Below are 19,423 nucleotides of genomic sequence, written 5' to 3'. Positions count from 1 at the left end.
TCATTGATCAAGACTGAATTAATTTATTTTTATAAAACTATTTTAGACAGACTATTGTTTTTATTCCCAGAAAGATAAATCAGAGGGAGAAAAAAGCATAAGAACCCTTGAAAAGAAATAAATCTTAGTTGGATGAGACGACTGAGGGAAGTTTTGAGACATACATTTTGGAAGATGGAGGGAACACATACCCAAAGTGGAAGCTCCTCCTTCTGAAAACTGGAAGAATGGAGATTGCCCTCTGGTGATTGAGTTTAGGGGAGGGATGTGGGAGATGCTCCTCTCTCTCTGATCTGCCCGTCTGGAAGAAGAGTGTATGTCCTCATCTGTTCTGCTCCTCTATACCATCAACTTTTCAGGGGCTGGACCTTGTTAGGGAGACCTGCCAGAGTCCAGCTCAGCTTGTACTGAGTGGGTAAATTTAACTTTGGGTGCAGTATTTGCAAGTCTTTTTGACCAAAAACCTAAATTGCATTTCTCCCAACAGCTTTATCAGCTAAAAAAGGAGATTTTTTGACCTCCACATCATCAATTCCTCTATGTCCCAACCTGTTCTGAACTCAGGTAAAGAAGAGTACTATTCACAGGGCCCTCCCTCAAACTCCAACATGGTCGTCAGTATTAGTGAAGTTAAACACTTTCACTAGAACAACATTTTGGAGTTTCAGAAGTGAAAAGGAAAAGAAAGTTGCATCTCAGTCCAAAAATAACCATGTGTATCCATTCAGAGTGCAGGCAGAGACAATTGAGCCTTCTCCTGCTTGAAAAGCAGACAGGGACGTAAAAGGGTGTGAAATGATTTACAGAATTGATGAGAGAAACAGACTCTAGGGCAAGCTTCCAGATATGAAAGACACCACGGAATTTTTTTAAAAAATACAATTGACATAACATTATAATTCGTTTCAGGTGTACAACACAGTGATTTGATGTTTGTATACATTACAAAATGATCACCACAGTAGTCCAGTCAGCATCCGTCACTATACATAGTTACAAAGAATTTTTTTCTTGTGATGAGAACCTTCAAGATCCACTTTTCTAGCTACTTTGAAATATGCAATACAGTATTATTAACTGTAGTCATCATGCTGTATATTACATCTCCATGATTTAATAACTTTATACCTGGAAATTTGTACCTTTTGACCCCCCTTCACCCATTTCACCCACCCCCACCTCTACCTCTGGCAACCCCCAATCTGTTCTCTGTTTTCATGAGCTTAGGTCTTTTGTTTGGTTGGTTGTTTTCTTAGATTCCACATATAAATGATAACATATGGCATTTGTCTTTCTCTGTCTGACTTATTTCACTGAGCATAATGCCCTCCAGATCCATCCATGTTGTTGCAAATGACAAAAATTTATTCTTTTTTATGGCTGAGTAGTATTCCATTCTATATGAATAACATAGCTTCTTTACCCATTCATCTGTTGATGGACACTTAAGTTGCTTCCATATCTTGGCTATTGTAAATAATGTGTCTGTAAACATTCGGGTGCATGTATTTTTTTTGAATAAGTGTTTTCATTTTCTTTGGATATATACCCAGAAGTGGAATTGCTGTGTCATATGGTAGTTCTGTTTTTAGTTTTTGAGGAACCTCCATGCTGTTTTCCACAGTGGCTACACCAATTTACATTCCCACCAACAGTGTTCGAGGGTTCCCATTTCTCCACACCCTTGCCAATGTTTATTATTTGTGGTCTTTTTCATGATAGCCATTCGGACAGGTGTGAGGTAATAATATCTCATGTGGCTTTGGTTTGCATTTCTCTGATGATTAGAAATGTTGAGCATCTTTTCATGTATCTGTTGGCCATCTGTATGTCTTCTTTGGAAAAATGTCTATCCAGGTCTTCTTAAAGAAGACCATTTTAAAATTTGGTTGTTTGTTTTTTTCAAGTTGAGTTATATGAGCTGTTTATATAGTTTGGATATTAACCCCTTATCAGTAATATCATTTGCAAATATTTTCTGCCATTCCATAGGTTGTCTTTTTATTTTGTTGATGGTTTCCTTTGTTGTGTAAAAGCTTTTAAGTATAATTAGGTCCCATTTGTTTGTTTTTTTTCCTTTGCCTTAGGAGAAAGATCCAAAAGAATATATTGCTGCAGTTTATGTCAGAGTGTTCTACATATGTTTTCTTCTAGGAGTTTTATGGTTTCCAGTTTTATATTTAGGTCTGTAATCCATTTTGAGTTTGCTTTTTGTATATGGTGTGAGAAAATGTTCTGATTTCATTCTTTTCCATGTAGCTGCCTAGTTTTCTCAGCACTACTTAGGGAAGAAACTATCTTTTCCCCATTGTATATTCTTGCATTCTTTTGTAGATAAATTGACCATAAGTGTGTGGGTTTATTTCTAGGCTGTCTATTCTGTGTCATTGATCTATGTGTCTGTTTTTGTGCCACTACCATACTGGTTTGATGACTGTAGCTTTGTAATATAGTCTGAAGTCAGAGTTCATGATACCTCCAGCTCTGTTCTTCTTTCTCAATATTGTTTTGGCTATTTGGGGCCTTTTGTGTACCATACAAATTTTAAAGTTATTTGTCCTAGTTCTGTGAAAAATGCCCTTGGTATTTTGATGGGGATTGCATTGAATCTATAGATTGCCTTGGGTAGTATAGTCATTTTAACAATATTAATTCTTGCAATCCATGAACACAGTATATCTTTCCAACTGTTTGTGCTGATTTCAATTTCTTTCATCAGTGTCTTAGAGTTTTCTGAGTCCAGGTCTTTTAGCTTCTTAGTCAGATTTATTCCTAGGTAATTTATTCCTTTGGATGCAATTATAAATGGGATGGTTTCCCTAATTTTTCTCTTTGATAGTTTGTTGTTAGTGTATAGAAATGCAACAGATTTCTTTATTTGTATCCTACACCTTTACTGAATTCCTTGATGAGCTCTAGTAGTTTTTTGGTGATGTCTTTAGGATTTTCTACGTATAGTATCATGTCATCTGCAAGCAATGACAATTTTAATCTTCTTCCTTTCCAATTTGGAGTCTTTTTTTCTTGTCTGATTGCTGTGGCTTCAAAAACTATGTTGACTAAAAGTGGTGAGAGTGGGCATCCTTGACTTGTTCTTGATCTTAGAGGAAATGCTTTCCGCTTTTCACCATTGAGTATGTTGATAGCTGTGGGTTTATCATATATGGCCTTTATTATGTCGAGATATGTTCCCTCTATACCCAATTTTTGGAGAGTTTTTATTATAAATTCGTGTTGAATTTTGTCCAAAACTTATTCCATATCTGTTGATGACCATATAATTTTTATTCTTCAATCTGTTAATGTGGTAGCACATTAAGATTTGCAGATACTGAAAAATTCTTGCATCCGTGGGATAAATCCCACTTGATCATGATGTATGATTCTTATCATGTATTGTTGGATTCAGCTTGCTAATATTTTGAGGAATTCTGCACCTGTGTTCATCAGTGATATTGGCCTGCAATTTTCTTTTTGTGTGTCTGGTCTTGGTGTCAGGATGATGTTGGCCTTGTAGAATGAGTTCAGAAGCATTCCTTCCTCTTCAATTTTTTTGGAATAGTTTGAGGATAGGTGTTGACTCTTCTCTAAACGTTTGATAGACTTCACATGTGAAGCCATCTGATCTTGGACTTTTGTTTGTTGGGAACTTTTTCAATTACTGATTCAATTTCATTACTGGTAATTAGTCTGTTCATATTTTCTATTTCTTCTTGGTTCAGTCTTGGGAGATTGTACAGTTCTAGGAATTTGCCCATTTCTTCTAGTTCTGGTTTTTTGTTCTTTTGTTTTTCATATAGTTCATAGTAATCTCTTATGTTCCTTTGTATTTCTGTGGGTTTGGTTGTAACTTCTTTTTCGATTCTGATTTTATTGATTTATGCTCTTTTTTCCTTTATGAGTCTGAAAATTGATAAACCTTTAGCCAGAGAACCACCTTTTAGTTTCATTGACATTTTCTATTATTTTTTAAGTTTCTTTCATTTATTTCTTCTCTGATCTTTATGATTTCCTTCCTTCTACTAATTTTGGGTTTTGTTTGTTCTTTTTTTAGTTCTTCTAGGTATAAGGTTAGGTTATTTGAGATTTTTCTTGTTTCCTGAGGTAGGCTTGTATTGCCATAAACTTCCCACTTAGAACTGCTTTTGCTGTATCCCATAGATTTTGGATCATTGTGTTTTCATTCATCTCTAGGTTTTTTTTTTCTTTGATGTCTTCAGTGATCCACTGGTTGTTTAGTAGCATATTGTTTAGAATCCACTCTACTCATTTTTGAATTGGATTTTTTTTTGCTAGTTTTATGAGCTCCGTATATATTTTGTATATTAACCACTTATCAGGTATATGATTTGAAAATATATTTTCCCATTCAGTAGGTTGCCTTAGATTTTGTCGGTTTCCTTTGCTTTGCAAAAGCTTTTTAGTTTGTTGTAGTTCCACTTGTTTTTCTTTTGATGGCAAATCCAAAAAATCATTGCCAAGACCAATGTTGAGGGGCTTACTATATTTTCTTCTAGTTTTATGGTCAGGTCTTACAGTCAAGTCATTAATCCATTTTTAGTTAACTTTTGTGTATGGTGTAAAAATAGTGATCTGGTTTCATCTTCTGCATGTAACTGTTCAGTTTTCCCAACGCCATTTATTGAAGAGACTGTCCTTTCCCCATTCTATATTCTTGGTTCCCTTGTCATAAATTAATGATCATATATTAGTGGGTTTATTTCTAGGTACTCTATTTTGTTCTATTGATCTATGTGTCTGTTTTTATGGCGATACTATACTTTTTGATTACTGTAGCTTTGTAGTAGAATTTGAAATCAGAGAGTGTGATGCCTCCAGCTTTGTTCTTTCTCAATATTGCTTTGGCTATTATGGGTCTTCTGTTGTTCCATATAAATTTTAGGATTGTTTGTTCTAATTCTATGAAAAATGCCATTGGAATTTGGATAGGGATTGCATTGAGTCTGTATATTGCTTTGGGTAGTATGGAGGGGGTTTTTTTGTTTGTTTTTGTTTTTGCGGTATGCGGGCCTCTGTTGCAGCCTTTCCCGTTGCAGAGCACAGGCTCCAGATGCGCAGGCTCAGCGGCCATGGCTCATGGGCCTAGCCGCTCCACGGCATGTGGGATCTTCCCAGACCAGGGCACAAACCCGTGTCCCCTGCATCGGCAGGCAGACAGTCAACCACTGTGCCACCAGGGAAGCCCTAGTATGGAGTTTTTAATTGAAATATAGTTTATTTACAATATTATGTTATTTTCAGGTGTCCTACATAGTGATTTTACATACATTATGTAATGATTACCATGATAAGTCTAATAACCATCAGTTCCCATACAAAGTTATTACAATATTATTGACCATATTCTTTATACTGTGTATTACATCCCTATAGTTTATTTATTTTATAACTGGAATTTTGTACCTCTTAATCCCCTTTCCTATTTTGCCCAATCATCCAATCCCTAACCTCCTGAACTACTCATTTGTTGTTTATATCTATGAGTCTCTTTTCATTTTGTTTTGGTTTTTTGCTGTTGCTTTTTAGATTCCACACATAAGTGAGATCATATGGTATTTATTTTCATCTGTCTGACTTATTTCACTTAGCATGATACTCTTTAAATCCATCTATGTTGTGGCAAATGACAAGATTTCATTTTTTATGCTAAGTAATATACTATATATATATATATATATCACATCTTCTTTATCCACTCATCTATCAGTGGACACTTAGGTTGCTTCCATACCATGGCTATTGTAAATAATGCTGCAATGAATGTTGGGGCACATATATCTTTTTGAATTAGCATTTTTGTTTTCTTTGGGTAAATACCCAGAAGTAAAATTACTGGGTCATGTCATAGTTCTATTTTAATTTTTGAGGAACCGCTGTACTGTTTTTCATAGTGGTTGCACCAATATACAAATCCCACCAACAGTGAACAAGAGTTCCCTTTTCTCCACATCCTTGCCAACAATTTTTATTGTCATTTTGATGACTGCCATTCTGAGAGGTGTGCAGTGGTATCTCTTTGTGGTTTTGATTTGCATTTCTCTGATGATTTGTGATATTGAGCATCTTTTCATATGTCTGTTGGCCACTGGTATGTCTTCTTTGGTAAAAAAAAAAAGTGTCTATCCAGTTTAGTTTGATGTAGTCCCATTTGTTCACTTTTGCTTTTGTTTCCCTTGCCTGAGGAGACAGAAAAATATTGCTATGCCAACGTCAAAGAGTGTTCTGCATATGTTCTCTTCGAGGAGTTTTATGGTTTCAGGTCTTACATTTAAGTCTTTAATCCACTTTGAGTGTATTTTGCCTATGGTGTGAGATACTCTTCCAATTTGATTCTTTTGATATAGCTGTCCAGGGTTCCCAACACCATTTATTGAAGGGTTGTCTTTTCCTTATTGTACATTCTTGCCTCCTTTGTTGTAGATTAATTGTCCCTATAAATGTGGTTTTATTTCTGGGCTCTCTGTTCTGTTCCATTGATCTATGTGTCTGGCTTTGTGCCAGTAGCATACTCTTTGGATTATTATAGCTTTGTAGTATAGTCTGAAATCAGAGAGTGTGATACCTCCAGCTGCATTCTTTTTTCTTAAGATTGCTTTAACTATTCAGGGTCTTTCCTGATTCAATACAAATTAGAATTATTTGTTCTTTTCCTGTGAAAAATGCCATTGGTAGTGTGATAGGGATTGCATGGAATCTGTAGATTGCCTTGGGTAGTAGGGTTATTTTAATAGTCATTCCTCCAATTCATGAGCATGATATATCTTGCCATTTGTATGTGTTGTCTTCAATTTCTTTCATCAATATCTTATAGTTTTTAGTATACAGGTCTTTCACCTCATTGCTTAAATGTAATCCTATGTTACTCTTTTGATGCAATTATAAATGGGATGGTTTTCTTAATTTCTCTGACACTTTATAGAAATTCATCAGACACTTGTATATTGATTTTGTACCCTGCAACTTTACTGAATATTAGTTCTAACAGTTTTTTAGTGGAGCCTTTAGGATTTTCTGTATATGTCATATGCAAAAAGACAACTTGGATGTCTTTTCTTTTTCTTACCTAATTTCTCTGGCTGAGACTTCCAATACCATGCTGAATAAAAGTAGGAAGAGTGGTTACCCTTGTCTTGTTCCTGATCTTAAAGGAAAATCTTAGTTTTTCGCTGTTGAATATGATGTTAGCTGTAGGCTTATCATATATGGCTTTTATTATGTTGAGATACATTCTATTTGTTGAGTTTTTTTAAATGGATGTTGAATTTTGTCAAATGATTTTTCAGAACCTATTGAGATCATATGATTTTTATCCTTTACTTTAACGTGGTATATCACATTAATGAACTGAATGGTGAACCATCCTTGCATCACTGAGATAAATTCCACTTGATCATGGTGTATGATCCTTTTACTGTATTGGTGAACTTGGTTTGCTAATAATATTTTTGGTAAGTAAGTACTTTTGCATCTATATTCATCAGGGCTATTGGCCTACAATTTCTTTTCTTGTGGTGTCCTTTTCTGGTTTTAGTATCAAAGTAATGCTGGCCTGGTAAAATGAGTTTGCTAATCCTGTCTTCTGCTTTATCTAGCCTGCTAGTGAACCCCTCTGTTGAATTTTCCAGCTCAGTTATTCTTCAGCTCTATGATTTCAGTTTGGTACTTTCTTATATTTTCTGTTTCTTTGTTGAAATTCTCATATCATTCATGCATTGTTCTCCTGACTCTGGTGAGTGTCCTTATGACAATTACTTTGAACTCTTTTTCCAGTATATTACTTATCTGTTTCACTAATATTTTTTCCTGAGATTTTATCTTGTTCTTCTGTTCAGAACATATTCCTGTTTATTCTGCTTGACACTCTGTGCTGTATATGCATTAGCTGCATAAACAGCCACCTCTCCCAGTCCTGACCTTATATAGGAGATTAACCTTATCGTACAACCCATACCCTAATTCTTGGTTGTTTGTTTTTCAAAACTTTGTGAATGCCCAAGCAGCAACATGGAGGGATTTAGAGATTATCATACTAAGTGAAGTTTAAGTCAGACAGAGAAAGGTAAATATCATATGATATTGCTTATATGTGGAATCAAAAAAAATGATACAAATGAACTTATTTACAAAACATAGAAAACACATTTATGGTTACCAAAGGGGAAAGGGGGGAGGGATAAATTAGGAATTGGGGATTAACAAATACACATTATTATATAAAAAATAGGTAAACAACAAGGACCTATTGTATAGCACAAGGAACTATTCAATATCTTATAATAACCTATTATGGAAAAGAATCTGAAAAAGAAAAAGAAGATACATGTATAAACTGAATTACTTTGCTGTACACCTGAAACATTGTAAATCAAGTATACTTCAATAAAGAAGATAATTTTTTTAAAAAACTTCCCAAACCTAAAGAAGGAAACAGATACTCAGGTACAGGAATGACAGAGGGTCCCAAAAAACATGAACCCAAACAGACCCACACCAAGATATATAATTAAAATAGCAAAATTTAAAGAGGATTCTAAAGGCAGTAAGAGTCATATAAAAGGGAACCCCCATAAGGCTATCAGCTGATTTCTCTGCAGAAGCTTTGAATATATCATGTCACCCTTTTCTGGCTTGCAAAGCCCTGAAAGCGAGAAACCTACAACTTAGGGTACCCTACCCAAAGGAGAGATAAAGAACTTCTCAGACAAGCAAAAATTCAGCAATACTAAACCTACCCTAAAAGAAATGCTGAAGGGTCTTCTCTAAATAGAAAAGAAGAATATATAGGAAACGGAAAATCCAAATAGAAAAAGCAAATATATAGTAAGGATTGAAGATCACTTAACATGTTATTGACCGGAGACATAATAACATTCGGGCAACAAAAGGTGTATTACTGACCAGAGACGTATCAATACATTTTTAGAGAGTGATACAATTAACATCACCATGCGAAGTTGTTTGTTAGAGCTTAAAATTGATCAAGAGGTTCATTATACAACTTATAATTGTCATAGTCATTCACATTTCATAGTCAAAACCTCACTCCGTTAGGTTTTTTATACCATAAAATTTTCAAAAACGACACATTGCAAAATTTTGAGCGAAGAATTTTATGCAGATGCTTTCTCTGACTGTCCGAGTGACATATATACCAGTGTCTCAGAAGATAGTTCTTCAGAATATAGTTCTGATTCAGACGATGTGAATATTAGACCAAGAGAAAGATAAAAAACCTTAGTGATTGATTCTGATACGGAAAGTGAAAATGAAATTCACGGAGCTGGAGAATGCTCCTTTGCTTCTATAGAAGAGTGGATTGAAGACAACATTTCAGGAAAATTAGAAGACTTTACATATGTGTCAGGTGTAACTATTGAATGTAATAACCTGCAAAGTGTGTTAGTGAAATAACAGAATTAATTTTTGGTAATGACTTTTTCAAATTGGTCGCCTCTCAAACAAACGTGTATTACCAACAGAATGAAAAATCATATAAAAAAAGTATGATAAGGCTCTAAAATGGACTGATGTAACCAATAATGACATGAAGAAGTTTCTTGGATTAATTATTTTGATGGGACAAATAAAGTCACACTGGAGAGAATACTGGTCAACTGATCCCTTATTTAAAACACCTATCTTTCCAAAGATGATGACAAGAAGGTTCAAACAAATAATGACATTTCTTCACTTTTACAGTAAGTTGGAAACTCTTGGATTATTTTCTACCAAAATTTCAGTCGATCTGTATACCCAAACAAGAGCTATCACTTGATGAGGCAACGATAAGGTGGAGAGGATGACACAGATGCAAAACATATAATTCTGGAAAACTTACAAAATATGGAATTTTGGTCAGGATGGTTAGTGAAATTTTGAGATTTACACAAGTGAAGGAAAGAAACTGCAATAAACAATATTATCAGGCCTACAACCTCATCTTGGTTCATGGCACCATATTTACCAAGACAATTATTACAACAGTGTGTCCACATCTGAAATATTGTTGAAAAATAAAACCAGAGTTTGTGGGACTATAAGAGAGAATCGTGGTCTACCAAACCAATTAAAGGAGAAATCTAAAAATCTACAGAGGGGAGAAATGACATTTTTATGTAAAAGGGAAATGATTCTTCTTATATGGAAAGACAAGAGGCTACTCCACATGGTGATAACTATTCATGTCTCCATAGCATCTACAGGAAAGGAAGACAGGAGGACTAGACATCAGATGACTAAGCCCACTTGTATATTAGAGTATAATAAATGTATGAAAGGAGTTGATCGATCTGATCAATATCAAGCAAACTTCAATATCCTCTGGAAAACCTGAAAATGGTATAAGAAAGTGGGTTTCGATTTGAGTAATTGCAGTTTATTCAATGCATTTAAAATTTATTGTAGCCTAAATGCACAGAATAAAATGACTTACAAGCAATTTTCATTAGCAGTAACTAGAGAATGGGTAACTAACCATTCTGGTGAGTGTAGTGGTAGTCCCACCCTGGTCCTTCTTGTGGTATTTCTAAAAGAGCCCCCCACAAAGATCCACCTTGTCATCAGGTAAAATAAAAGAACATATTCTAGAGGAAATAATACCCACAGGACTAAAACAAAATGCTGCCAGAAAGTGGAGAGTCTGCTCTTCTGGGGAAAACACAGTGAAACATGATATATTTGTAATAGATGTTCTATTTCCCCTACACAGAGGTGCCTGCTATACTGCATAACACATTCTAACAAAATATTAGAACGCTTTAGTAAGACGTACAAAGTTTCAAACAAATGTGTTAAATGCAAAAAAGTTATTGATATTTACTCAAATGCAGGTGTTTCAGTATTCACTTATGTAACAAATGACTAGCCACAGGTATTAGTTTCTGCAAAAATCCCCCAGTCAATAATGTGTTAAGTATGCCAGTACATACATTAAAAGACAAAAAATATTATAAAAGCAACTATATAACTACAGTAAACACTAAAAGGATAAACATGAAGATATAAAACATGACATCAGAAAAATTGAGGGAGGAGAGTAAAAATGTAGATCTTTTAGAATGTGTTTGAATTTGACTATCAGTTCAAAGCCAGTAGATATAATTATGGGTCAACACATATGAACCCATGGTAACCAAAAATCAAAAACCTACAGTAGGGGCTTCCCTGGTGGTGCAATGGTTGAGAGTACTCCTACCGATGCCGGGGACACATGTTCGTGACTCAGTCTGGGAAGATCCCACATGCCGCGGAGTGGCTAGGCCCATGAGCCATGGCCACTGAGCCTGCGCATCTGGAGCCTGTGCTCCACAATAGGAGAGGCCACAACAGTGAGAGGCCCGCGTACCGCAAAAAAAAAAAAAAAAAAAAACCTACAGTAGACACACAAAGAAACAAAAAGAAACCAAAGCACACTACAAAAAAAAATCAAACGACAGTGAGAGAAACAAAAAGAAATGAACAGAGAAGAACTACAAAAACACCTGGAATACAAGTAATAAAATAGCAATAACGACATACTTATCAATAATTACTTTAAATATCATTGGTCTAAATTCTCTAATCAAAAAACATAGGTGGCTGACTGGATAAAACAAAATAAGACCCTTAAATATGCTGTCTTCAAGAGACTCACTTCAGGGTGAAAGACACGCAGACTGAAAGTGAGGGAATGGAAAAACATTTCATGCAAACAGAAACAACAAGAAAGCAGAGATAGCAATTCTCATATCAGACAAAATAGACTTAAAATAAAGGTTATAAAAAAGACAAAGAAGGACATTATATAATAAAGGAATCAATACAAAAACAGGATATTACACTCTTTAATATCCTTTTAGGTCCTCCTCCAATACAAGAGGACCTAAATATATAAAGCAAATACTAACAGACATAAAAGGAGGAATTAATAATACAACAATAGTAGGAGACCTTAAACACCCTACTGACATCAATGACAGATCATCCAGACAGAAAATCAGTAAGGTTACGGTGGTCTTAAGTGACACAATGGACTAGTTGGACTTAATTGGTATCTATAGGACATTACATCCAAAAAAAGAATACACATTCTTCAAGTGCACATGGAACGTTCTCCAGGATATATCACATCCTAGGGTCACAAAATAACCCTCAACATATTGTGAGAGGATAGAAATTATACTAAGCACTTTTATGACCACAATGATATGAAACTAGAAATCAACTACAGGAAAAAAAAAAAGGAAAAGTACAAACACAGACTACACACAACATGCTACTAAAAAACCAATGGGTCAATGAAGAAATCAGAAAATCCATCAAGACATAAAAATAGAAACAAGTTTCCAAAACCTATGAGATGCAGCAAAAGCAATTCTAAGAGAGAAGTTCATCACAATTCAGGGCAATATAACCTACCACCTAAAAGAATTAGAAAACAACAAACAAAGCCCAAAGTCAGCAGAAGGAAATAATAAAGATCAACAAGGAAATAAAGAAAATAGAAGTGAAAAAAATCAATAAAAGAGATCAATGAAACCAAGAGCTGGCTTTGAGAAAGATAAAATTGATAAACCTTTAGCCAGGCTCACAAAGAAAAGAGAATCCAAATAAACAAAATATGAAAGAAACAACAACTGATATCCCAGAGATACTAAAAAATCATAAGAGAATACTATGAACAGTTATATGTCAACAAATTGGCAACTTAGAAGAATGTACAAATTTCTAGAAACATACAGCCTGCTAAGACTGAATCAAGAAAAGACAATTTCAATAAACTGATCACTACAAGATTGAATTTGTAACCCAAACAAAAGTCCAGGAACAGTCAGCTTCTACCAAACATGTAAAGAAGAACTAATACCTATCCTTCTCAAACTACTCCAAAAAATTGAAGAGGAGGGAACACTCCCAAATTCATTTTACAAGGCCACCATCACCTTGATACCAAAACCACACAAAGACACTACAAAGATATTGGCTTGTAATTCTTTTTTTTTTCTGATGACTATAGATGCAAAAATCCTCAACAGAATATTAGCAAACCAAATCTAACATAAAAAGTATAATACATACATAAAAAGGATCATACACCATGATCAAGTTGGATTCAGCCCAGAGACACAAGGATGGTTCAACATACACAAATCACACAATGTGATACACCACATTAACAAAAGGAAAGATAAAAATCATAGGATCATCTCAATAGATGAAGAAAAAGTATTTGACGAAATGCAACATCCATTCATGATAAAAACTCTCATCAAAATAGGTATAGAGGGAACATATCTCAACATAACAAAGGCCATTTATGACAAACCCACAACCAACATCATACTCAAGCTGAAAGCCTTCCCTCTAAATTCAGGAATAAGACAAGGATGTCTACTCTCACCACTTCTAGCAATTGGAAGTCCTAGCCACAGCAATCAGACAAGAAAAAGAAAATGTATTCAAATTAGAAGGGAAGAGGTAAAACTGTCACTATTTGCAGATGACATGATACTCTATATAGAGAACGCTAAAGTCTCCACCCAAAATCTATTAGAATAAATCAGTTCAGCAAGGTTGCAGGATATAAGATTAATACAGAAATATGCTGTGTCCCCTACATATGAATGAGTTCAGTTTCGAGAGCGTGTTTGTAAGTCCAATTTGTTGTGAGTCCAACAAAGTTACTGTAGGTGCACAATCGGCTATATAGTACTGTACTGTAATAGGCTTATAATACTTTTCATACAAATAATACATAAAAAACAAACACAAAAAAATAAACATTTTTCATCTTACAGTACAGTACCTTGAAAAGTGCAGTAGTACTAGCTACATCACCTCCACTCTTATACTTGCTTTGGGATATCCTGGGCTTGAAATAAAGATACTGTACTGTATACAGTACTATACAGTAAAGTATACAAAAGCACAACCACTTGTAGAGAATGCACACACGTTACAATGTATGCCAGACACGTGAACTAACTTACATGATTGGACATGCAAATGCACTTTTGCATCTTTGAAAGTTCACAACTTTAAGGTTCATATGTAGGTGATTTACTGTAATAATGTAATATTAGAAAGTAAAAATAAAAACCATTTAAAATTGCATCAAAAGAAAAAGACCTATACTCTGAGAAGTATAAATCAGTGATGAAAGAAACTCAGAATGTTTCAAAGAAATGAAAAGATATCCCATACTCTCAGAGTGGAAGAATTAATATTGTTAAAATGGCCATTCTAACCAAAACAATCTACAGATTTAATGTGACCCCTCTCAAAATGCCCATGACATTTTTCACAGAACTAGAATAATCCTAAAATTTGTATGGAACCACAAAAGACCCCAAATTGCCAAAGAAATCCTGAGAAAAAAAGAACAAAGCTGGAGGTATAACCCTCCCAGACTTCGGACTACACTACAAAGATACAGCAATCAAAAGAGCATGGTATTGGCACCAGAACAGACACATGGATCAATGGAACAGAATAGAGAGCCCAAAATAAACCCATGCACCTATGGTCAAGTAATCTATGACAAATGAGGCAAGACTATACAATGGAGAAAGACAGTCTCTTAAATAAGTGGTGCTGGGAAAACTGGACAGCCAGCCACATGTAAAACAATGAGATTAGAACATTCCCTCACACCATATACAAATATAAACTCAAAATGGTTTAAAGACCTAATGTAAGACCTGAAACCATAAAACTCTTAGGGGAAAACAGATGGAACACTCTGATTTAAATCATAGAAATATTTTCTTGAATCCGTCTCCTAAGGCAAAATAAATAAAAGCAAGATTAAACAAATGGGACCTAATTAAACTTAAAAGTTTTTGCACAAAGGAAATCAGACAAAATGAAAAGACAATCTATGCAGTGGGAGAAAATATTTTCAAATGATATGACCAATAAAGGATTAACATCCAAAATATACAAACAGCTCATACAACTCAACAACAACAAAAAAACAACCCAATAAAAAAAAAATAGGCAGAAGACCTGAATAGACATTTCTCCAAAGAAGGCATGCAGATGGCTAATGGGCTCATGAAAAGATGCTCAGCATCACTAATTATTAGAAAAATGTAAATCAAAACCACAGGGAGGTATACCACCTCATACCGGCCAGAATGGCTATCATTGAAAGGTCTACAAATAACAAATGTTGTCGAGAATGTGGAGAAAGGGAACCATCCTGCACTATTGCTGGGAATGTAATTTGGTGCAGCCACTATGGAAAACAGCATGGAGGTTCCTTAAAAAATTAAAAATAGGGGCTTCCCTGGTGGCGCGGTGGTTGAGAGTCCGCCTGCCGATGCAGGGGACACGGGTTCGTGCCCGGGTCCGGGAAGATCCCACATGCTGCGGAGCGGCTGGGCCCATGAGCCATGGATGCTGGGCCTGCACGTCTGGAGCCTGTGCTCCGCAACAGGAGAGGCCACAACAGTGAGAGGCCCACGTACCACAAAAAAAAAATTAAATTAAATTAAAAATAGAACTACCATAGCAATTTCATTCCTAGGTACATATCCAGAAGAAATGAAAACACTAATTCAAAAAGATACATGCACCCCAATGTTTGTGGCAATGCTAGTTATTGGGTTGGCCAAAAAGTTCGTTTGGATTTTTCATAAGATATTCGGGTTTTTCCGTAAGATGTTACGGAAAACCCCGAACGAACTTTTTGGCCAACCCAATACAGTAGCCAAGACAGAAGCAACTCAAGTGCCCATCACCACATGACTGGATTAAGAAGATGCTGCATATATGCAATGGAATATTACTGAGCCATAAAGGAAATACTGCCATTTGCAGCAGTGTGGATGATCACAGAGAGTATTATACTTAGTGAAATAAGTCAGACAGAAAGACAAAAACTGTATAACATATGTGAAATCTAAAAAACTACATTTGAATGTATATGCAAAACAGAAGACTCACAGAGGTAGAAAACAAACTTATGGTTACCAAAAGGGAGAGGGATGTGGGGAGGGAAAAATTAGGAGTATGGGATTAACAGATACAAACTACTATATATAAAATAGACAGGCGATAAGGATATACTGTATAGCACAGGGAATTATACCCATTATCTTGTAATAACCTATTATGAAGTGGAATGTACAATACTAAACCATTATGCTGTACACCTGAACTACAATATTGTAAATCAACTATACTTCAATTAAAAATAATAAATTTTTAAAAAAAGGACAGTAATGGATTACAATTCATTGAATAAAATTGTAGAAGTACATACTGATATTAACATATGAGAGAGAAGAAAATGCTTTCCCTTACAGTTGAGTATCAACTAATAAATGTAGAAGAAATGAGGAAAATAACAAACCATTTGGCAACCATTACAATGCTGATTGGTTCAGGTGGGAATTATCAATGGATGTTAAGGCTGGTAGATAGAAATTTGAAACTAGGCCAATATCCCATTTCTTATTAGAAATCTCCCCACAAAATACGTCTCAATTATGAAGGACATCAGAAGGGGGAAATGGCAGGCTTCTCCACCTGTAATTCAGACCCCAACTTGAGCGGGTTATCAAGGTTAACATAAACAGTAGTGGGATGGGTCAATGTCATGTGCCTCCTGATGTGATACACTGAGAAGAACACAGCATCACTTCTGGACAGTAGTTTTCTATCAGTGTTGATATCCTAATTTGGATGGTTGCATTGTTGCTTTATAAGTAAGAGAGGGTCTTTGTGTTCCAGAAATATACACTAGATTTAGAGGTGACAGGGCATCATGTTAGCAACTAGCTTTCAAGTGGCTCAGAAAACAAATGATGGCAATAGATATTCACATAGAGATGCTTGCAGAGCAAATACATTAATAATTGGGGAATCTTGATGATGGGGATATGCTGTACTTTACTGTCATTGCAACTCTTCTGTACATTTGAAATTTTAAAATTTACTAAAATACCTTTTTTAAAAATAATATTTATAATATAAAATGGTTTGATGATTGGCCTTTTGGCAAGGAGTTGGGAAAAACAACTGCATAGATTTCTAGGTGGGAAAGTATATAAAAGTGCTGTTTCTTATAGAGTGCTGTTTGTCACTCTCAAATTTTAAAATGCATATACACTTTGACCCAGTAATTCTACTTTTAGGAATTAACGCTACAGATATATACACCTATGAACATGGGACACACTTCAAGTTACATGAAATGCAAATAATCAAGCACAAAATGGTGTGAATATATGACCATTTGTGTGAAAAAGGAACCATGCATACATGTTTACCTATAATTACTGATAATATCAGAGAATAGAAAAGAAGCTGGATGGCTAGGTAAAGTGGTAGGCAAGAGACTTTGTCCATCATTCGAAAAGTAAAAAAAAAAAAAAAAGATATTGGAGAGGTGGAGAATTGAGGCTATTTTTGGAATTGGTCTTAGGTTCTACCTCTTCATGGGAGGAACCACAATTTCCCCATTCCTTGGATCTGGACCTTGGCCAATTGAATGTGATAGAACTGACAGTGTGCCAACTCCAAGCCTAGGTATTGGACCCATGCAGTTGCCATGAGAACTTGCCTAGGGAATTTGGTTGGAAGATGAAATACATAGAACAGAGCCAGTAACGCCAGCTGAGACCATTCTAGACTAGCCAACAGCAAGCCAGTCACCAGAGTAAGCCCAGCCAGGACCAAATGAATTGCCCAGCTAAACCCAGCAGAACAACCCAGTGGACCCGTAGTCTTGTGAGTATAATAAATGGTTGTTTTAAGCCACTAAGTCTGGTATAGTTTTTAATGCAGCATTAGTGTGGCAACAGATTATACCCAGCATGAACCCCTTCTTATTGGGTCCTGTGTGAGTCTTGGTATCTAACAGAGCTACCTCCTGCTACAAATCTAGAAGTCCAAAAGTATATTCAACTTTTCCTTGTCATCTTGGTAACCGGGCATGGGCACATGACCTGGGCTCTGTTAATCAACTGCTTGCATATGAAATTTTGAATCCACTTCGCTGCATCTACTAATTAAAATGTCAAAATTCTCCAGTATCCTTATTTCTTGGTGTTGCTTGCTTCAGATTTATTGATGGTGGAATTGCCTGCTACATGAGGTCCTAGCACTGATGCCTGTATCTTCATTTGTTTCTCTGGGGAGTTTTCAGCTCTGCCTCCATTTGTACATTTTCTGAGCCTGATCCTTCTGGCTCCTGAAAATTAGAAGGTATTGGGCAGTTCATGGAATTAAGTTTATTTTCTGTTTACAGGGGCCAGCGGGCCATTTTGTTTTTAGGCTGAACATCATTCATTTAGACTTTTGAAATTGATTAGTCAGGAATCTGCTGGTGTGGACATAGAATAGAGCTTCACATTGGTGAAGTGAGAGAAAGAAGGTAGGGGAGAATTTTAGGAGTGGGGATGGTATTAATGTGCCTCTACTTTATTCCCTTTTGAAACACAAGCAAAGAGATTAGCTCAGTATATCTCAATTACTATGATATAGTACAAGCAAAGTAGAGATCATTCATTGTGTGCCTTTGCATTGAAAAATTATACCAAGACTCAAGTCCTAGCAACCTTTCACATTAGGAATGACCAGGATTCAAGCTTTGAACTTTATCCCTAACCCATTACTTCCTTAGGTTTGTGGTTTATAAGTTTTGACCACTCTCACACTATCCTGAAAAGAAATTTAGAATCCCAAGTATTAGTGTACTTAAATGCCTTCTATTGTCCCTGAAAAAGTGCCTTGGATATGGATATATCAAGTAACTCAGGAAATCTTGAATCAGACAAGAAATTGGATAACTACCAATTTTCCCATCTCTTGGCTGACCATTGTCTCCCAATTAGTTTGAGACTCAACAGCACTAGGACCCTGGCTAGGTTTCAGCTGGCATTGATTCAGTCTTTAAATCTCTCACATCTATCATGTCTCATTCCATAGCTTAGGCCCTCATCTCTCATCTAGATGATTACTGCAATGTGAGACAAGATTGGAGGCGGACAGTCTGAGTGCTTAACAGGGGGCAGGCCTTCTGTGATTTGGGTTTTCTTACTTCCCACTGCAACTCCTGCCAATCCCAGGATAGTAAATAGACATCTGCCTGATTATACCAATTATTTTCAGAACGCCAAGCACTTACATGCTGTTCCTTATGACTAGCATGCCCTCCCCACTTGATAAATGTCCACTCATCCTTCAATTCTCAACTCAAGCATCACCCACTATGTCCATCTCCAAGTAGAGCTGACTTTTCACCTTCTCCTGCAGCCATGCTATCTATTTAACCCTATCCGTACTGTGGAGCATTGATTTCCTTGTTGTCTCTCCCATTGTTCAGAGTTCTCTTGTAACCCCAAGACATAGGCTATTGTACTAGAGTACTCAAAATAGCCAAGAAAGAAACAAAGAAGGAAAAGACAGAAAGAGA

At 35.8% G+C, this 19,423-nt stretch overlaps 1 long non-coding RNA gene across 2 annotated transcripts in view; it reads right to left on the bottom strand.

Moving 5' to 3' along the window:
- LOC112405609 (uncharacterized) overlaps nucleotides 1–19,423 on the bottom strand; it is a 170,878-nt gene that overhangs the window by 93,545 nt on the left and 57,910 nt on the right. The gene's annotated exons all lie outside the window — the stretch shown is intronic.

Source organism: Neophocaena asiaeorientalis, unplaced genomic scaffold (genome assembly GCF_003031525.2).
Source record: "Neophocaena asiaeorientalis asiaeorientalis breed wild unplaced genomic scaffold, Neophocaena_asiaeorientalis_V1.1 scaffold148, whole genome shotgun sequence".
Classification (NCBI taxonomy): Eukaryota; Metazoa; Chordata; class Mammalia; order Artiodactyla; family Phocoenidae; genus Neophocaena; species Neophocaena asiaeorientalis.
This window is presented reverse-complemented; position numbering and strand designations above follow the sequence as displayed.